The sequence below is a fragment of the Saccopteryx bilineata genome, chromosome 5, assembly GCF_036850765.1.
Source record: "Saccopteryx bilineata isolate mSacBil1 chromosome 5, mSacBil1_pri_phased_curated, whole genome shotgun sequence".
Lineage (NCBI taxonomy): Eukaryota > Metazoa > Chordata > Mammalia > Chiroptera > Emballonuridae > Saccopteryx > Saccopteryx bilineata.
Genome location: NC_089494.1, coordinates 137,988,818 through 138,009,639, shown reverse-complemented (window position 1 = coordinate 138,009,639; position 20,822 = coordinate 137,988,818). Strand labels below are relative to the sequence as shown.

At 38.5% G+C, this 20,822-nt stretch overlaps 1 pseudogene; it reads right to left on the bottom strand.

Annotated features, from left to right (window-relative positions):
* Window positions 1-12,179: 12,179 nt before the first annotated feature.
* The window catches only part of LOC136306553 (protein adenylyltransferase SelO-like), a 43,292-nt pseudogene continuing 34,649 nt past the window's right edge, over window positions 12,180-20,822 (bottom strand).

Below are 20,822 nucleotides of genomic sequence, written 5' to 3'. Positions count from 1 at the left end.
TGGTGACTCTCCAGACAGGTCTCTTGTGGGGACATTGGAAACCACACCTATGGCCTTGTTACAAGAGGTTATTAGTTTCTGTGGAACATGAAGCTTTTTTTTTAATCGTTATTGAGTTTATTGGGGTGACATTAGTTCATAAAGTTATATAGCTTTCAAGAGTACAGTTCTATCACACATCATCTGTATATTGGATTGTGTGTTCATCCAAAGTCAAGTCTCCTTCCACCACCATTTATCCCCCTTTACTCTCTTCTACCTCCCCCAAATCCCATTTCCCTCTGGTAATCACCATATTGTTCTCTGTGTCTATGAGTTGTTTTTTATTTTTCTTAATCTCTTCACTTTTTTCACCCAGACACTAACACCCTGCACTCTGACAGCTGTCAGTCTGTTCTGTCTCTATAAATCTGTGTGTTTTTTTTTCTCAATTAGAGTCTATATATAACTAAGATCATATGGTACTTGTCTTTCTCTGGCTTACTTCACTTAGCATAATAATCTCTAGATCCATCCATGCTGTTGCAACAGGTTAGATTTCTTTCTTTTTAGGCCAAGTAGTATTCCATTGTGTATATGTACCACAACTTCTTTTATACACTCATCCACTGATGGGTACTTGGGCTGTATCCAGATCTTGACTGTCATCAATAAATCAACAAGTGCTGGCGAGGGTGTGCAGAAAAGGGAACCCTTGTGCACTGCTGGTGGGAATGCAGACTGGAGCAGCCTCTGTGGAAAACAGTATGGGAATTCCTCAAAAAATTAAAAATGGAACTGCCTTTTGACCCAGAAATTCCACTTTGGGAATATACCCAAAGAAACCCAAAACACTGATTCAAGAGAATATGTGCACCCCTATGTTCACTGCAGTGTTATTTACAATAGCCCAGATTTGGAATGTGAGCCTCTTACACCAGGGCTGTCCCTGCATCTTCACAGAGTGGCTCATCCCTCACGCCAGCGCTGTACTACCACGCCCTCCTGCTGGTGTGGACTGCTGCCAGAGCTCCTGCCAACGAGGGGTCTGACGCTGCCCTGGTCATAGCCATGTCTCTGTCTGCCCTTCTGAGCCGAGTGGGGCCAGAGCAGCCCGTGATAGTGCTGTGAGCCTGCATGTTTAGTTGAACTTAGGAAGACACCCCCCCCCCACACCCAGAGAGGGCACTGCCTCATTACTCAAATATACTTCTGAGAAAGGGAAGAAACAAAAAGGAGGAAAGAAAAGGAGAAACAAGCCAACAAATTTACTAAACAAAGCAGCTTGGATTGCTTTACCCAAAGATAAGTGCTGGGTTATCTCCCTTCTCTGTTTTTTCTTAGTACTATAAAATGATCATATTTAAGAATAATTTATTTTCTAAAATGAAAGCCTAGAGTTGTCAGGCTAATTAAACTACTGAAATAAAAATTAATGCAAGTTCTGCCTGACTGGTGTTGGTGTAGTGGATAGAATGTCAGCCTGGGACATAGAGGTTCAAAACCCCGAAGTCACTGGCTTGAGTGAGGAGTCGCCAGCTCAAGCGTGGGATCATCAATATGATCCCAAGGTCACCGGCTAGAGCCCAAAGGTCTCTGGCTTGAGTCCAAGGTTGCTGGCTTGAGCAAGGGGTCACTGGCCTGGCTGGAGCCCCCCTGGTCAAGGCACATATGAGAAACAATCAATGAACAACTAAAGTGAAGCAACTACAAGTTGATGCTTCTCATCTCTCTCCCTTCTTGTCTCTAGCGTCAGCCTCGCATGTGGATATCCTGGGTTTAATTTCCAGTCAGGGAACACAGAAAAAGCAACCATCTGCTTCTCCACCCTCCTCCCCTCCCTTCTCTCTCTATCTCTCTCTCTTCCCTTTTCACTCCCATGGCTCAGTTGGAGCAAGTTGGCCCTGGGCACTGAAAATGGCCCCATGGCCTTGCCTCAGGTGCTAAAATAGTTCCATTGCCAAGCTACGGAGCAATGTCCCAGATCGGCAGAGCTTTGCCAAGTAGGGGGCTTGCTAGGTAGATCCCAGTCTGGGTGCATGCAGGAGTCTGTCTCTCTGCCTCCCCACTTCTCATTTAAGAAAAAAATGATAAAAACCCTTGTACACACACACACACACACACACAAATATATATATATATATATATATATATATATATATATCATCTTTAAACAAAAATAAAAATAAAATGCAATAAAAATTGTGGATCACTCAGCTTAGGCAGAGGGTGAATGGAGTCATTCAATTAAAAGTTTGACAAATTTGACAAACATTTTCTAGAAACCTGCCAACAAAATAACATAAAATATATTAGTAATTTCAGCTTTAAGTACTTTGCACCATATTATAGATATACAAACTACTCGAAAATCAGGAAAGTATAGATTTGTTTATAAGATTGTTTGAGGAGTTATCTAATTCCATACATTTTTCCTGGTTTATAACTTTTTGTTTGTGAGTTATTTCTTCAGGCACTAAAATTTTAAGCAGCAGGGTAAGGAGGATTATATTTTTAAAAAAACCCAACCAGAGTTCCATATAATTTGATAATCACTGATTGACCAGAATATAAACTACTTAAGGGCAAGTATCTAATTTATCTTTGTAGTTTCAGCTTTAAACAATGTGACTGTGCTAAAAAGGGGGGGCACATAGTAGGGGTCTAATACCCTGTTTCCCTGAAAATAAGACATCCCCTGAAAATAAGACCTGGTGCAATTTGTTTCAAGCTTGGAAATATAAGGCCTCCCCTGAAAATAAGACCTAGTGCGTCTTTAAGAGCAAAAATTAATATAAGACACTGTCTTATTTTCGGGGAAACTCAGTATATGTGTTGAATATGTAAATTTAGTGCTGGGAAAAGAGGCATAAAACTATGCTTTATGACTACATCATAATCTTAACATGTGCCAATGCTACCATCCAGTGGAAATCATCAATATGTCAGAAATTCAGCAGACTCAATGGCCATAAAAAAAAAACTGAGCATTTCAAATTATTAGGTTCAATAATAACTGAAATTGAAGAATGGTGGTTTATTTATCATTTATTATTTAACTCAATGAAATATGTATAAATTAAATAAACCAGTCATAAATATTAGTTATTAAATAATAGAAAAATTATTCAAATATAACATATTCAACTTTTTTTTTTTTGATGCCTCAGAGGAGGAATTAAGTAGAAAATTTCTCTTTTATTCTATTACCTACAAAAGGCTAGGTCTGCAAAATCTACTTGAGGTCACTATTTAAACTGACAGTATCCCCTTAACTGACAGCCCTTTCACAATGATTCCCAAATTGTCTTGTTTAGTTTCCACTGCAGGCTCTCAGCACACACAGGAAATGCCTCTGACTTGCAATTGGTCCAGCATTCTCTTTGTGTTATCTTCCAAAAGCAGTAAGTTTGTGTTGAGCCAGCCCCAGTTTGGGCCAGTTCATTTCCCTGTGATCAGTGGTATGCCATTTGCAGGTGGCGGATGGGAGGTCAGTGGACTAGGCCTGGGGTTATATTCTATAATGAGGCTCAAACCCCAGGATTTCAACTTAGTTGGTCTTATACCTGAGTTCTAATCAGCTGAACAAAAACACAAAGATTCTTCTGAGCATGTGCCACAAATTCACTACTGGGCATGAAGAAAAGCAGAATTACACTGATGAGTTGTTAAATTACAACCAACCTCATTTTTATTGCCGATGCAGATATTTTAGAGCTTAAAAAAATCTCCTTAGTAATATAAACCCAATCATATAATGCTGGAGCTATCTAGAGTAACCTCACCTAGCAGTGTCATTCTTTTCCATCAAGATGAACCAGGGGCACTGGGGTCACCAGCAGCAATCTGTATAAGCCCTAAGTATGTAAGGCTTCTTAAGGACTTAGGATCTTCTGTCTCAACTTCTTTCATCTTGCTGGAATTCACATTGCAAAAAAGAACTATTTTTTCTTTCTCCAAGCCAAGTGTTACATAGCAAATTGAAATCAGTATATAATGATGATTAATTTTTAGAGCGATCACTTATTGAATGTGTATTATATCCCAGGCACTGTAAGTAACAAGATACTTTACATATATTATTGCTCAGCATTACAGTATCTCTCCAAAATATCCCCATTTTACCATAGCTAAGGCCTTAAAACTTGGAGGGTTAAATATCTTTCAGAGTAGACATCCAAAAAGTGGCATGATGTGCTTCATCTGCCAGATTACAAAACTCATGTTCTTTCCACCGTAACTCAAACCACCTTCCTGTCTCTTCACCATCTTTAAAGACTATTTTTCTTTAACATCAGTATGCAAATTTACTGAACACAGGGCTATCACACTCTAAGTTAAAAATCATCTACTGAAATTAGAAAAGTTTATGTATGATACTTCAACTCAACTAAAATTTATTCATCTAGAATTCTCTAGTTTAAAAAAAAAACTCAGTTCCCTCAAGTACTTACTTCTGGTTTTCAAAATGTTTCTTTTATGTGATTATTTAAAAAAATTTTAAATCAAAATGATTACTTACTTGTCATTCTTTTTCTTCTTCAATATCTGAATCATTTTTGTTACTAAAAGTGAATAAAACAGAAGACAAAATTATCTGCTGTCTCTCCAAATTATATCTTTTTTTTTCAAAAGGGTGAGAATTATTTCACAATACAAATATTGACAAAATATCTTTAAATCACATTGAATTAGTATCTGAAAGTAATACAGAAGCCCTGGCCAGTTGGCTTAGTGGTAGAACATCAGTCCAGTGTGTGGATGTCCTGGGTTTGATTCCTGATCAGGATACACAGAAGCGACCATCTGCTTCTCCACCCCTTACCCTTCTCTCTCTCTCCCTCTCTCTCTCTCTCTCTCTTCCTCTCTCTTTCTTCCCCTCACACAGCCATGGTTTGATTGGCTTGAGGGAGTCAGCTCCAGGGGCTGAGGATGGCTCCTAGTGCCTCCATCTCTTGAGCTAAAAATAGCTCAGTTGCCAAGCAATGGTCCTAGATGGGCAGTAGGGGGCTTGCCAGGTGAATCCTGGCTGAGATACCTGTGGGAGTCTGTCAGTTTATCTCCCCACCTCTAACTTTAAAAAAAAATGGAATATAGGAAATATTGAGTTAATTAAGTAATGTAAAATATTACCTTGTTTAGTTATTTTAGCTAATACCAAACCTCTTTTTATTTTTGCAAATTGAAAAATATTTTTGTCTAAAAATAGTCTCTACTGCTTAACAGTTTTCTCTACCTTAAACATAATTTTCTGAAACTATTTTGATCTTTTCCTGTTTTCTCAGGGTCATCTGTACAAACGGCCCTCAGCAGCCTTGAAGCTCTGCAAGCCTATTGGTGCCTGTGTGCCCTGTGGTCTTCCTGTGTCTCCCCCAGCTGCCTCCACCCACAACTCCTTTACTCTTTCATGTTTGTTGCTTTTAATTCACTTTGAGTTATGAAACAAAGTAACTTCTACAATTGAACAAAATGTTCCACCAAGCAAACACTGGACGAGAGCCAAGGGCCAACCGGCACCACTGCAGGGCTTGGGAAGCCTGGGGATCTGCACTAGGGGGGGAGTCGAGATGAGCAGGTGAGTGCTCTCTCCAGGGGGAGGTGTTCCTGAGATGGCTCCACCAGGGCAAAGCACCCAAGGGTGAAAAGGGAATGGTAAAAAATAAAGAAGAAAGGAAGGATCTGATGGACTGGCTGTGCTAAAGTTATGCATCCCATGCTTTTTGTAAAGGATTAGGTTGCCTTACCTCTTCAGTCTCAAAAGGTACTGGAAACCCAGGCAGGAAAGAGTTTATGCTTTGAAATTACCTTCAGTGCCCAGAATTGTTAAATGAAACTATAGTAACAGACTGCTTATTCTATTAATATTTGTTTGATTTAACTCAGCGTTCCTTTATCTATATAAATAAAAATGTAAATGTTTATTTGTTCAAAATCTTAAATCTCCAAAAGTTCTTTATCAATTGCTTTGAAATTTTGATACAATGTTGCATTCGAATACATGCTCTTTTTTATATACCTACTATTATATAGATATAGATGTAACACCTGGACAGGTAAAAACATGCTTTTTGAAAAATAGCGTCATCTATTGGACATAAAAACAACACATGCTATACTAAATATTTTACGATTCCATTTCAATGTTTCCGATTTATGATTCATTTATGTGCAGCCAGACTTGAGACTGTAGGGTTGCAAGCATGGCGATCACGTTCTGCAGCTTCAGATCTGCTTCATTCTCAACAGAATGAATGCAACAGGTTGAGAGTGACTGAAAGATGTCAACGAAAAACAGCAGATCAGCATCAAACATGACTCCATGCTCAGCAATCACACGATTACAATCACCTTGCATTCTGGTACAACCTAGCTGATGATTATAGTTTGAGCCGGCATGTTCTCATCAGCACTATGACTAAAGTGTGTCCTTATTGCAAGGCTCTGAAATTTAATAGAGAAACAAAAGGAATGTGTTGCGCCGCTGGAAAAATTAAACTGCCTCAACTTGGAGAACCGCCAGAGCCATTAAAAACTTTGCTTGCCGGCTATACCGCTGAATCAAAGCATTTCCTATCTAACATCAGGAAGTAGAACTCATGCTTCCAAATGATGTCGTTCGACGCAGAAATCCTAACAGCTCAATTCATGCCAACTTTAAAAGTGAAAGGACAAATGTATCATAAAGCCAGCTCCCTGCTTCCGTTCCCGGATGGTCAACATAAATTCCTATGAATGTATTTCATCAGTGATGGCAATGATGAACTGAATTCATGCTGCAGAATTTCTACCTGCATAAAGAGGTCCCATTGTTTCCCAACTGCAAGAGCTTCTTCACAAAAAAAACAATTTAGTGTGTTTGTTCAAAACAGCAATTGACATGATGCCATCTGATACACACAAGATTGTCATTCATGCTGACAAAATGGTTGCTGGAGAACATGTGCGAAGATTCAATGCTCCAACTATAGACAAAGTGGCAATTGTTATAGTTGAAGATCAATTCCAACCTAGAGATACTGTTCTTCATGGGAGAAACAATCAATTGACAAAACTTGCAGAAACTCATCAATCCTACAATGCCCTGCAATATCCAATCATTTGGGGGGGGGGGGTGCCGATGGATATCACTTCAACGTTAAGATGACAAATCCAGTGAGTGGCAAAGAAACAAATATGAAATGCAGCGCAATGAACTATTATTCATACCAATTAATGATTCGAGACAATGAAGACAATCTCATTTTGAAATGCCGTCAATTGTTTCACCAATACATTGTAGATATGTATGCAAAAATCAAAACGGAATGTTTAATATTCATCTATTTGAATATCAGACCAAGCTTCACTCTGAAGAATACGTTCATTTGCAAGATGCAGTTGTAAATGACAGTAATACAACTAACGCTGGAAGACTAACAATTTTTCCATCTTCATATACAGGCAGTCCATGTCATATGCATGAGTATGCTCAAGATGCAATTGCGTACAGGCGTCCAGACCTATTCATTACATTCACATGCAATCCAGCTTGGGATGATATACAACAGCTCTTACTTCCTGGCCAATGGCCGGTGGATAAGCATGACATCATAGCACGTGTTTTCAGACAGAAGCTGAAATCGCTGGTGGATTTCATGGTAAAACATGAAATGTTTGGGTGTGTGCACTGTAAAAAATTAATGAGCAACGTCATAGAAGCAACAATCTTGACAGGACCTTTCAAAGGTGAAGATGTCTCCCTTCCTTGCATTCCTATGATTCCAACGGATGTACCATTTCAATTTAAGAGACTGCAATTCCCAATTCAAATGGCATTAGCAATCACCATCAACAAAGCTCAGGGCCAATCTTTAGAATTAGATCTACACACGAATTGCTTCTCACATGAACAATTATATGTTGCATGTTCTAGACTCGGCAAACCAGACAATCTCTGTATCTGCACAGACAATGAAACAACAAAAAATATTGTATACCCACAAGCATTGTGAAATTAAACATATTAGAAACATGTGCTTTCTCTTTTCTTTCTTTTCCATTTAACCAGTCTGAGTCACAGCAACGCCTGGCCAAATACAGCTAGTATTCTTTAATAAGTTATAATAGCCAGATTGTTTAAAGTATACTATTTCAAGTAGAAGTAATAGTAAAAAGAAACATTTTCCTTTTCTTTATATAACATTCAACTCTAAAATTCTAATTAATGAGGCAAGAACACAAAATAGGGTAAAGATAATCTATTCAATAAATGGTTTTGGAAAAATTGGACAGATAATATGCAAAATAATGAAACTAGACCACATTCTTGCACCATATATAAGAATAAACTCAAAATTAACTAAAGACTTAAATATTAGATTCAAAACCATAAAAATTCTAGAAAACAGGCAGTAAAATCTCAGACATTTCTCATAGCAATATTTGTTCTGATATATCTCCTCAGGCAAGGGGAAAAAATAAAAAATAAATAAATGGAACTACATTTAGATGAAAAAGTTTTTGCACAGCAAAGAAAATCATCAACAAAATGAAAAAAGAACCCACTGAAAGGGAGAACATATTCGCCAATGACAACTCTGATAAGGGCTTAATATCCAAAATTTATAAAGAACTTGTAAAACTCAACACCCCTACAAAAAAATGAAACTAGACCACCAACTTACACCATTCACAAATATAAACTCAAAATGGATAAAAGACTTAAACGTAAGCCATGAAATCATAAGCATCTTAGAAGAAAACATAGTCAGTAAGCTCTCTGACATCTGTCGCAGCAATATATTTGCTGATTTATCTCCATGAGCAAGAGAAATAAAGGACAGGATGAACAAATGGGACTTTATCAAACTAAAAAGATTTTGCACAGCTAAAGACAATAAGAACAGAATAAAAAGATAAACTAAACAATGGGAGAACATATTTCACAATACGTCTGATAAGGGGTTAATAACCAAAATTTATAAAGAACTTATAAAACTCAATACCAGGAAGATAAATAATCCAATCAAAAATGGGCAAAAGAAATGAATTGACACTTCTCCAAAGAGGACATACAGATGGCCAATAGGCATATGAAGAAATGTTCAACATCACTAATCATTAGAGAAATGCAAATTAATACCACAATGAGATATCACCTCACACCAGTCAGAATGGCGCTCATCAACAAAACAACACAGAATAAGTGCTGGCGAGGATATGGAGAAAAGGGAACCCTCCTGCACTGCTGGTGGGAATGCAGACTGGTGCAGCCTCTGTGGAAAACAGTATGGAGATTCCTCAAAAAATTAAAAATTGAACTGCCTTTTGACCTAGCTATCCCACTTTTAGGAATACACCCCAAGAACACCATAGAACTGTTTCAAAAGGAGAAATGCAGCCCCATGTTTATGGCAGCATTGTTCACAATAGCAAAGATCTGGACACAGCCCAAGTGTCCATCAGTAGACAAGTGGATTAAAAAACTTTGGTACATATACACAATGGAATACTACAGGGCCATAAAAAAGACGGAAATCTTACCTTTTGCGACAACATGGATGGACATGGAAACTATTATGTTAAGCGAAATAAGCCAGGCAGAAAAAGAAAAATAGTGTATGAGCTCACTCATTTGAGGAATCCAATGAACAATGTGAACCGAGGAATGGAATTGAGACAGAGTAGGGATTAAAGGAACCAGAGGAAAAGAGGACAGAGGGAAAGGGGATGATACGATGGGATAAACCTGAAGGGAAGGGGGGAGGGCACTATGGGGAGGGGGACAAGGAGATGTTGAAGGGAATATTGGGGAGGGGGCATGCATTCGGGGCAACACTAGAATCTATGTAAACACAATAAATTAAAATCAATTCTAAAAATCACCAAAAAACAAGAAATCAAATTAAAAAATGGCAAAGGACCTGAGTAGACATTTCTCCAAAGAAGACATAGAGATAGCCAATAAACATAAGAAAAGATGCTCAATGTCACTAATCATCAGAGACATGCAAATTAAAACCACAATGAGATACCATCTCACATCTTTCAGAATGGCTATTGTCAATAAATCAACAAAAAATAAGTGCTGATGAGGCTGTGAAGAAAAGGGAACCGTTGTGCACTGGTGCTGGGAGTGCAGGTTGATGCAGCCACTGTAGAAAGTAGTATGGAGTTAATATCAAAAAATTCAAAATGGACCTACCTTATGACCAAGTGATTCCACTTTTGGGAATGTATTCAAAGAAACCTGAAACACTAATTTGAAAGAATATATACACCTCATGTTCATTCTAGTATTATTTACAATAGCCAAGATTTGGAAGTAGCCTAAGTGCCCAACAATTGATGAGCGGATATAAAAGCTGTGGTACATTTACACAATGGAAAACTACACGGCCATAAAAAAGAAGGAAACCTTACTCTTTGCAACAGCTGGATGCACCTGAAGAACATTATGTTAAGTGAAAAAAGCCAGTTAGAGAAAGACAAATTTCATATGATCTCCCTTATATTGAAATCTAATGATCAAAATTAACAAGCAAAACAGAGGCTGACTCATAGATACAGAGAACAGACTGACAGCTGTCAAAGGAGAGAGGGTTGGGGGTCTGAGTAGAAAAGGTGAAGGGATTAAGCAAAAAATAATAAAAACCCTCATAGACAGACAACAGTATAGTGACTACCAAAGGGAAAGCTAGTCTGAGCACCAGCCTCAGACGAGTGTTGCTGAGTGGATTCTGGTCAGGGTGCACACCGGAGTCTGTCCCTCTGTCTCCCTACCACTTTCACTTAAATAAATAAATAGGCAACACATATTCTTAAAAGTGAATTAAGTGCAGCCACATTGGAAACAGTTTGGCAGTTCCTTTAAAAAATTAAATTTACTAACCCATCCAGTAATTCCACTTCTAGGAGACACACAAAGGAAATAAACATATGTTCACACAAAAACCTGTACGCAAATGTTCAGAGCAGTATTTATTCACAATAGCCAAAAAGTGGAAATGACCCAAATGTCCATAAACTGGTAAACGGATCAGAAAAATGTGGTACAGTCATACAATGAGTGCCACTCGGAAACAGGAAAGAACTACGGATGCAGCTTATGACCTGAACAGACACAGCACAGGAGAAGCGAAGAAGCCAGACCTGCAAGGCCGCAGACGTGTAATTCTATTTACAGAGAATGTCTAGACTCTAGAGAATGGAAAGCTTGAGAGAGGGAAGTCGATCAGTCACTGCTGGAGGTTGGGAGTAGAAACAGAGATTGTCTGCAAAAGGCCCGTGATAGAATTGTTTCAAACAGAATTGTGGTAACTGCCGGGATCTGTAAATTATTAAAAAAAATCACTAAATTGTATACTTAAGGAGAGTGAGATTTTATTGTACGTAAATTATACTTCAATAAAACTATTAAAAAGAAAATAGAATTAAGGAAAAAGCCAAATGTCACAAATTAATACTGAGGAATGCTGAGTTCCTGTAACTGGTTTGGAGTGATCTCACTGAGCTACCAAAAGGTCACTGTAAAATCGGCTTCTGTTTCTTCCATGAGCTAATGAAAACAAGTATGTTTATCAACCTCAGTTCTTTGAGAAGATGATGATTAGTAATTCAAATACTAATCAGGAAAAAAAGATAAAATGATAAACTCACATGTAAGAAAAATGCAATTAAATCATCATCACCTTTCCTTTCTCCAAGTAATCCCAATTTGGCTTTGAACAATTCTCTAAATCTAAAAGAAGAAATGCCAATTTAATTTGTTATTAAAATTCTCAGCCCTGGCAGGTTGGCTCAGCAGTAGAGTGTTGGCCTGGCATGTGAAAGTCCCGGGTTCGATTCCCAGCCAGGGCACACAGGAAAAGCGCCCATCTGCTTCTCCACCCTTCCCCCTTTATGTCCTATCTATCTCTCTCTTCCCCTCCCACAGCCAAGGCTCCATTGGCCTTTGCTCCATTGGGAGCAAAGTTGGCCCCGGCGCTAAGGATGGCTCCATGGCCTCTGCCTCAGGCACTTGAATGGCTCCAGTTGCAATGGAGCAATGCCCCAGATGAGCAGAGCATTGGTCCCCTGGTGGGCATGCTGGGTGGATCCCGGTCGGGCGCATGCGAGAGTCTGTCTCTCTGCTTTCCCACTTCTCACTTCAGAAAAATACAAAAAATAATAATAATTATTCTCACTATCTTAAGAATTATCCTTAAACCAACCACAATGCTCTAACATCTGTATTCAAAAAGAACAAATCTTGTGTAATCAAGCACAGGACAGCCTTCAAGGATATGAGCAGCGCTGCTGGAAGGAAAAAGGAAGGACAGTTAAGCCTTGATTCAGAATCAACATTCTTGAATTACAGTTTACAAGAACAAAGTGAACTTTCTAGTGTATTAAATAACATTAGATTGTGTGCTGCTGATTCTGGTTTATTGATTTAATTATATAGCATATCTTAGAGAAAATTATCAATACAAATTTATTGTCTCAAAGATTTTATCTTAAGTGAGAGGAGGGGAGATAGTGAGACAGACTCTGATGCGCCCCAACAAGGATCCACCCCGCAGCCCTGTCTGGAGTGATGCTCAAGTACTGAGCTACCCTCAGCGCCCGAGGCCAACGCTCTGACCAACCACACTACCTCAGAGCCCAGTCTCCACACTAGAAACAAGCCACTGGCTGCAGGAGGGCAAGAGAGAAAGAAGTGGGAGGGTCGAGGGAGAGAATCAGATGGTCACTTCTCATGTGTGCCCTGACCAGTTATTGAACCCAGGATGTCCGCACAATGGGCCAATGCTCTGTACACTGAGCCAACTGTCAAGGCCTCAAAGATTTGGATACAGTACAAATCATACCATGTCACTCCAGAGACATTAGTATATAAATTAGCTTATAAGATAAATGTGGATATACTAGAGTTATATAAATGGGGTTTTTTTGGTGTATTTTTAAAATCATCTTAGACCCAAAATAATGCATTGCAAGTAGCTCACCCAACACAATATTTTACTTGTCTGAAAGTATGACCATATAATGAAATATTTCATGAAAATATAAAAATTAAAGTTTTTAACCTTAAACCAATTTTTAAACAAATACAGTTTCATTTCTTAATATTTTTAAGTGTATTTTCACTTACACAAAAAGCTCAACTCCCTTTACCTTCCTGACCTCATCCTCCTACAATTATTCTTGCTCATTCTGCTGCAACTATCTTGATGTTTCTTAAACACCCCCCACACACTCCCACCTCAGGACCTTTGCACAGGCTGCTTCCTTGCCTGTAGTGCTCTTTACCCAGATATCTGCATAGTTTGCTCCTACGATTCCTTTAAGCCTTTGCTCAAGTTCTTTGCCGACAATGCTTTTAAAACCGCAAGCCCTCCGTCCCTCCCTACCCATTGCTTTTTCTCCATAGTACTTATCTCCTTCTAATAAGTTATGTAACTTATTTATTCTTTTTATTGACTGTCTCTCCCACAAGAAGTTAGCACTATGAGGGCACAGTTATATTGCTGTTTTTTTTGTTGTTTTTTTTTTATTTATTTATTCATTTTAGAGAGGAGAGAGAAAGGGAGAGAGAGAGACAGAGAGAAAAGGTGGGGAGGAGCTGGAAGCATCAACTCCCATATGTGCCTTGACCAGGCAAGCCCAGAGTTTCGAACCGGCGACCTCAGCATTTCCAGGTCGACGCTTTATCCACTGCGCCACCACAGGTCAGGCTATCTTGCTGTTTTATTTGGTGCTATCACCTTAGCACTTAGAACAATGTCTGGCACATACTGAGCACCTCAATAAATACTTGTTGAATGAATAAATGAACTCTGCAGGACAAGAGGGATGTAAAATTAATGGACACAAGGGTGGAATAAAAACTGCTTAATGAATATTTTATATAATTTTGATTTTGAACTATGTGACTGTATTACCAATACAGCTTTAAATTAATTAATTAAGAAAACCATAAATGGGATATAAAACTTTTTCTTTACTATCAATATAATAATTTTTTTGCTGCCTGGGATTAATAAAGTGACTATATGCCTTGTCTTCCATTTGGGGTCTTGGACTGGAAATGTTAAATTTTAGGTTGGAGAGGATGGAGAAGAGTGTGAAGAGAAATGTTTTATCTCCTAACAAATACATTGGAGACAAAGAAATGAATAAAATGTGGTCCATGCCCTCAAAAAGTTCAAGGACCAGTGGTTAGATCAATAAATATCTTAAGTGAGAGGAGGGGAAATAGTGAGACAGACTCTGATGCGCCCCAACAAGGATCCACCCTGCAGCCCTGTCTGGAGTGATGCTCAAGTACTGAGCTACCCTCAGCGCCCGAGGCCAACGCTCTGACCAACCACACTACCTCAGAGCCCAGTCTGACATAATGCTGGGCCTCGTAGCTGCCGGGGTGTGGAGGATGTGGGAAGGACCTGGGGGTCAGCGCAAGGCGCGTGAGGGAAAGCATGCCTATCCCACAAAGAAGTTTAACACAGCTAAAGAGCAGATTTTACCAAACACGCTCCTTGATCACAAAACTGTGAATATAAGAAGTGTAACTACCTAGAAATTAAGAAACAGTGACAAATAACCCTTGGATCAGAGAAGAAACAAACTAAAATTTCACACATGAAAAGTAATAAATAGAACATAACTTATCCTGATAACTATGGGAAAAAGCCAAAACTGCACTAGAGAAATACATACAGTTCAAAATGCTGTCATTATGAAAGACTAAGTAATAAGCTGGAAAGAAAATCTCACTCTCTTGATTTTCAAAAAATGAGTGTTAAACAAATACAGTGTGTCCATAAAGTCATGGCGCACTTTTGACCAGTCACAGGAAAGCAACAAAAGACAATAGAAATGTGAAATCTGCACCAAATAAAAGGAAAACCCTCCCAGTTTCTGTAGGATGATGTGGCAGCATGTGCGCATGCGCAGATGATGATGTAACACCTTATATACAGCTGAGCAGCCCACAGCCATGCCAGTCGAGATGTGGATGGTACAGAGGAAAGTTCAGTGTGTTCTGTGGCTTGCTAAATTCGAATCTGTGACCAAAGTGCAACGTGAATATCGGCACATTTATAACGAAATGCCACCACATAGAAATAACATCACTCGGTGGGATAAGCAGTTGAAGGAAACGGCAGTTTGGTGGAGAAACTCCATTCTGGTAGGCCATCAGTCAGTGACGAGTCTGTAGAGGCTATACAGGATAGCTACCTAAGGAGCCCTAAAAACTCTGTGCGTGAGCCCACATCGAACTGCACTGAATAGGTATGAAACCTGGGAGAGTTTTCCTTTTATATGGTGCAGATTTCACATTTCTATCGTCTTTTGTTGCTTTCCTGTAACCAGTCAAAAGTGCACCATAACTTTATGGACACACTGTATATTTTCACACAGTTTTAATTAGCAGATTTAAGATGTACTCACAGCTGCTTCTGCCCTGAACCCTGTAATGGGCTTAGAGCTTGTAACACTTTGTTCAAATTAAACATCCCAATATTGGCCTGATTTTCTATTTTATATCTTCTTTCATCATCAGATGTGTTTGATACAAAATCTGTTTAACACAAAAACACTATCCTTAATACAGTGAGGATAATTGGAACAAATAGCTTGTTTCCTCATTTTTAAGTTAATATTTAAAATTAATAAATTTATATTTACTAGAAAAAAACTTTTCTGACATTGAACATTTAACTCAAAAGTAATAGAAATACTTAATATCCATACACATGAAAATATTTTGCAATATAAATATTTGAGTATTCGCCTAGTAGAAGAATACACCTCTAACCTGCAAGGATTTCCAGGTCATCACAAGTCAAACTCCAACTCAAGGAACATGCCCCACTCATACACTCTGAGCCTTCCAGTGTTGAGGATTACATCACTGCTCCCTCCATTGGGTAGGTTAGGAAAGGAAAGGGTCAAGAACTTGTCCTAGGGCACAGAGCCATGGCAGGAGTCAAACCCACGTTTGTCTGACTACATATTCCCTCAAGCCCTCATGTCATCTTCTCTGATACGAAGTCCATGAGGGCAGAGGGTGCACAGAACTCATCTTGGTACACCTATGGCACCTGGAAGACTGAGTACCACAAAAAATGAGTGTGGTTCTATGAATGATCCCAATTCTTTTACTACCCTATCACTGTATTAACCATAACAGTTTATCTAAAATAAATTTGTGAAATAAGGCATTTTTGTATATACATATAAATCATACCTACCTGGGTAATAGGCCTTCATAAAACCAAATGGCCCATAGTCAATTGTAATGGATAACAAACTGAAGTTATCAGTATTGCAAACACCTAAAACAACAAAAAATTCCAAGAACATGATAATAAAATAATAAAGCAGGCTTGACTGCATAGCTCAGTTGCAGAGCACACAGGTTGCTGGTTCAATCCCCAGTCGCTGTTTCGGTCTCTCTTCTTTCTTCCCTCTCTTTCTCTCTCTCAAATCAATACAATAAACAGTTTTAATAATAATAATAATAAAGCATTTGAACTGTATAAAATTATCCAGAATAGAAAAGGTCATGGAAATGCATTTGTTTTATGAAATAAATTAAACAAAATTAGAATATCAATTGAAAGTTTAACTAGTAAAGATAAATGGCTTAATATATATTAAAACTATATTTTAAAATCAAACCATCCTCTTGTTTTATATTCGCCCGTCTCCAAAGATTTCAAATACTTTAAGGAACAAAAGCCCAAAGAAATGAAACTTCCTCTTATTATCCTCAATTTCTAGCATTTGTTTAAAACATGTTATTTTAATGGAGTTGAGACTGGTAAAGGAATAAAATTAATTTTCAAAGGCTGTGAAAAGAAGAGAAGATGAAAATATGGACATGTACCTCCATGACATAAAATGAGCTGCGGACTACTAGCAGTGTGTGCAGTGCTCTCCCAGGAGAGGGCTCATGGGTGGGGGTAGGGTGCGAGGTCAGAGGAAGCCACGGACACACCAGCCTAATACAAGATATCTGGGCAGCTCCTTGTGACAGCTCCTAACAGACTGAACTGGGGTCGGGTTGCATTTTCAAGGATTTGGAATGGTGATGGTGCCAACTTGGACTTGGTGAACATGTTAAGGACACTACTCTTTTATGGATTCTTGCTGTATTGGCCAAGAGTTTGCTTAAAGGCTTTAATCACTGTAAAAAAAAATGGAGGACTGGATAAAGAAGATGTGGCACATATACACCATGGTATACTATTCAGCCATAAGAGATGATGACATCGGATCATTTACAACAAAATGGTGGGATCACTTTTTTTATTATAAATAAATTTTTATTAATTTTAATGGGGTGATATCAATAAATCAGGGTACATATATTTAAAGAAAACATGTCCAGGTTATCCTGTCATTCAATTCTGTTGCATACCCATCACGCAAAGTCAGATTGTCCTCCGTCACCTTCTATCTAGTTCTCTCCACAAAGAAAACTGGATGGAGGGTGACGGAGGACAATCTGACTTTGGGTGATGGGTATGCAACAGAATTGAATGACAGGATAACCTGGACATGTTTTCTTTCAATATATGTACCCTGATTTATTGATATCACCCCATTAAAATTAATAAAAATTTATTTATTAAAAAAAGATATCTAGGCATAATAGCACAATGTCCAATATAGAGAGTTTCCCTGTTTAGCACAGTTTCCAATATAGAGAGCAAGATGGTCCTGTTTATCAAAATGTTAAATGTACAAACTCTCTGACCCAGTCATTCCACTTTTAGGAGTTTATCCTCAAAAACTCACTTTTGAGAATAAAGAAATGGCTATATGGTGGTCACCACAGCACAGCCTCGGAAACACCTACCCTGTTCTCCCCACCTCAGTGAGATACGGAGTGTGTGATAATTGCAAATCAAGAAGGTCTGCATTGTGGAATCCCCCTTTGTTACTTATCTAGAGACCTTAGTACAATATTTACAGAACCTGCTTTTCAGTTATTTCTGGTTCAGGCAAATATTCTTTCCAGTGTAATCCCATATAGTGAATGGCTTCAAACACACACAAGCCAGCCCTGCTGTTTTTATAAATGTATGAATATTACCAAAATAAAGTCTAGAAAACTTGATATGAAATGGTTAGTAATGATTATCTTGGAGTATGGAACTCAAGGTCACTTCTGTATATTTTAAATTCTTTACCACAAGCATGTAGTGCTTTTATAATTATGATTTTAATTTCTTAGTGATTTTGAGAGAGAGAGAAAGAAACAGGAAGGAAGAGAAACAGAAAGCAAGAAAGAGAGGGAAGAGAGAAAGTGAGAAGCAGCAACTCTTAGTTGCTTCACTGTAGTTATTCATTGATTGCTTCTCATATGTACCTTGACTGAGGGCTCCAGCTGAGCCACTGATCCCTTGCTCAAGCCAGTAACTTTGGGCTTCAAGGCAGTGACCCCACACTGAAGCTGAGGAGCCCATACTCAAGCTGGCTACTTCAGGGTTTTGAACCTGGGACCTCAGTGGTCCAGGTTGATGCTCTATCCACTGCACCACCACTGGTCAGGCTATAATGAAGTTTTTAAAAACACCTTCCTTATTCTATTTTGTGTATGTTAATCAATTTGAAACCATTTTAAACACAAGAAAATTGTTTCTCTGTTGCTAAAAACAAATTCCTTTATTATAAATGTTAAGAAACACCTGACCTGTGGTGGCGCAGTGGATAGAGCATCCACCTGGAATGCTGAGGTCACCGGTTCAAAGCCCTAGGCTTGCCCAGTCAAGGCACACATGAGAAGCAACAAGCAAGCAATGAACAATTAAAGAGAGGCAGATATGAGTTGATACTTCTCGCTCCCCCTATCTCCTTTCTCTGTAAAATCAATAAATAAAATACTTTTTAAAAAAATTTTTTAAGAAGCTCACAGCAGGAATATTTTGAAATACACACAAGAACTCTTGTGCCAGAACAGATTAATTCTCATCAAAACAGGGAAACAATCAATAGATAACTTACCATGAGCAAAACCAACAGACAATAAGTTGTGCTGTTTCAGATGCCACAATGGAAAAAAAGTTTCTAAGATAAAATTTATAAATTTTTCAGATTTCCTATACTGTATACTCTTTTTGGATCATCTAATAAATCACAAGAGGAACATAGAAAGAATTCAAAGGTGGGTCAATAGATGACTAAAGGAATGGAAATTATATATGGAAAAACATAAAGTTATTCACGCAGAAATAATATAGAAAAGGTTCAGCCACATATTATGGCCAGAATTTCTCCATATCCAATAAGAAAAGGGAAAAGCATTAGAATTCAGCACAAGGGAGTTAAATATAAGTGTAGTGAGTTATTAAATGAAATGAGTCACCAAAAAAAATAATAATGGAATTCTTTTCTCCTTGACTGTTAAAAGAATTAAAAATAGTTATAAAGATCAAACAATTTCCACAAGAATAGGCCCTGGCTGTGTGTCTCAGTGGATAGAGTGTTGTCCCAGCGTGATGAGGTCACAGGTTCAATCTCTGGCCAGGGCACATGTGAGAAGCAACAATGAATGCACAACTAAATCAAACAGCAGTTGAACGAGTTGATGCTTCTCTCTGTCTCAAATCAATGGGAGGAAAATCTTTTAAATTGGATAGACAATCATATTTTTTATTATGTATCATTTATTTTAGAACTACAATTATAGAAATATCTATATATCTAATAGGTGAGAAAAGAATTTATGTGACCAATTTACAAATGCTGCTCAAAAAATATCATTGGCCCTGGCCGGTTGGCTCAGTGGTGGAGCGTCGGCCTGGCGTGCAGAAGTCCCAGGTTCGATTCCCGCCAGGGCACACAGGAGAAGCGCCCATCTGCTTCTCCACCCCTCCCCCTCTCCTTCCTCTCTGTCTCTCTCTTCCCCTCCCACAGCCGAGGCTCCATTGGAGCAAAAGATGGCCCGGGCGCTGGGGATGGCTCCTTGGCCTCTGCCCCAGGTGCTAGAGTGGCTCTGGTCACGACAGAGCGACGCCCCGGATGGGCAAAGCATCGCCCCTGGTGGGCGTGCCCGGTGGATCCGGGTCGGGCACATGCGGGAGTCTGTCTGACTGCCTCCCCGTTTCCAGCTTCAGAAAAATACAAAAAAAATAAAAAAATACAAAAAAAATATATGTATATATATCATATATACTGTGGTGGCTCAGTAAATAAAGAGTCAACCTGGAACGCTGAGGTCACCAGTTTGAAACCCTGGGCTTGCTGGTCCAGGCACATATGAGAAGCAACAATGTGTTGATGCTTCCTGCTCCTTCTCTCCCCCTCTCTCCCATCTCTAAAATATCAGTAAATAAAATGTTTTAAAAAAATAATGTATACTGTCAGGATGTAGCACCTGTTCTTTTTTTCTAGATTTTCAGACAAAACAACTTTCTAATATATGCCTTGTTTATCTTTTTCTAACAAAATGTTCCAGTGCTCCACGTTTCCTTTCCTAACTGTAGGTTTCTAAGTCCTGTGTTGTAGCCACTAATGTCGGCAGGTCAATGAGAGAAAACAGTATTCCCCTTCCTCTTTAAAACTTACCATGTATCTATTAGATCCTTTGACATCTACTGAGGGAGAATGTTCTCGTATGATGAAATCTAATAATGTCCTGGGGATTAAAAGGAGATACCATCACTGTTCCTCAGAATACAGTATTGAATATCCAGTCATCTAAATCCACCCCTGCCATTTATAAATTCATTAGATTCACACTTAAAATTTTTAAATTTAACATAAGATTGTACATATTCCCAAAACATCAAAAGAGATATATTTCTTCAATACCAATCAAAACTGGAAATGTGTTTCTAAGATCATATTAGATTCCATCTTATTATGTT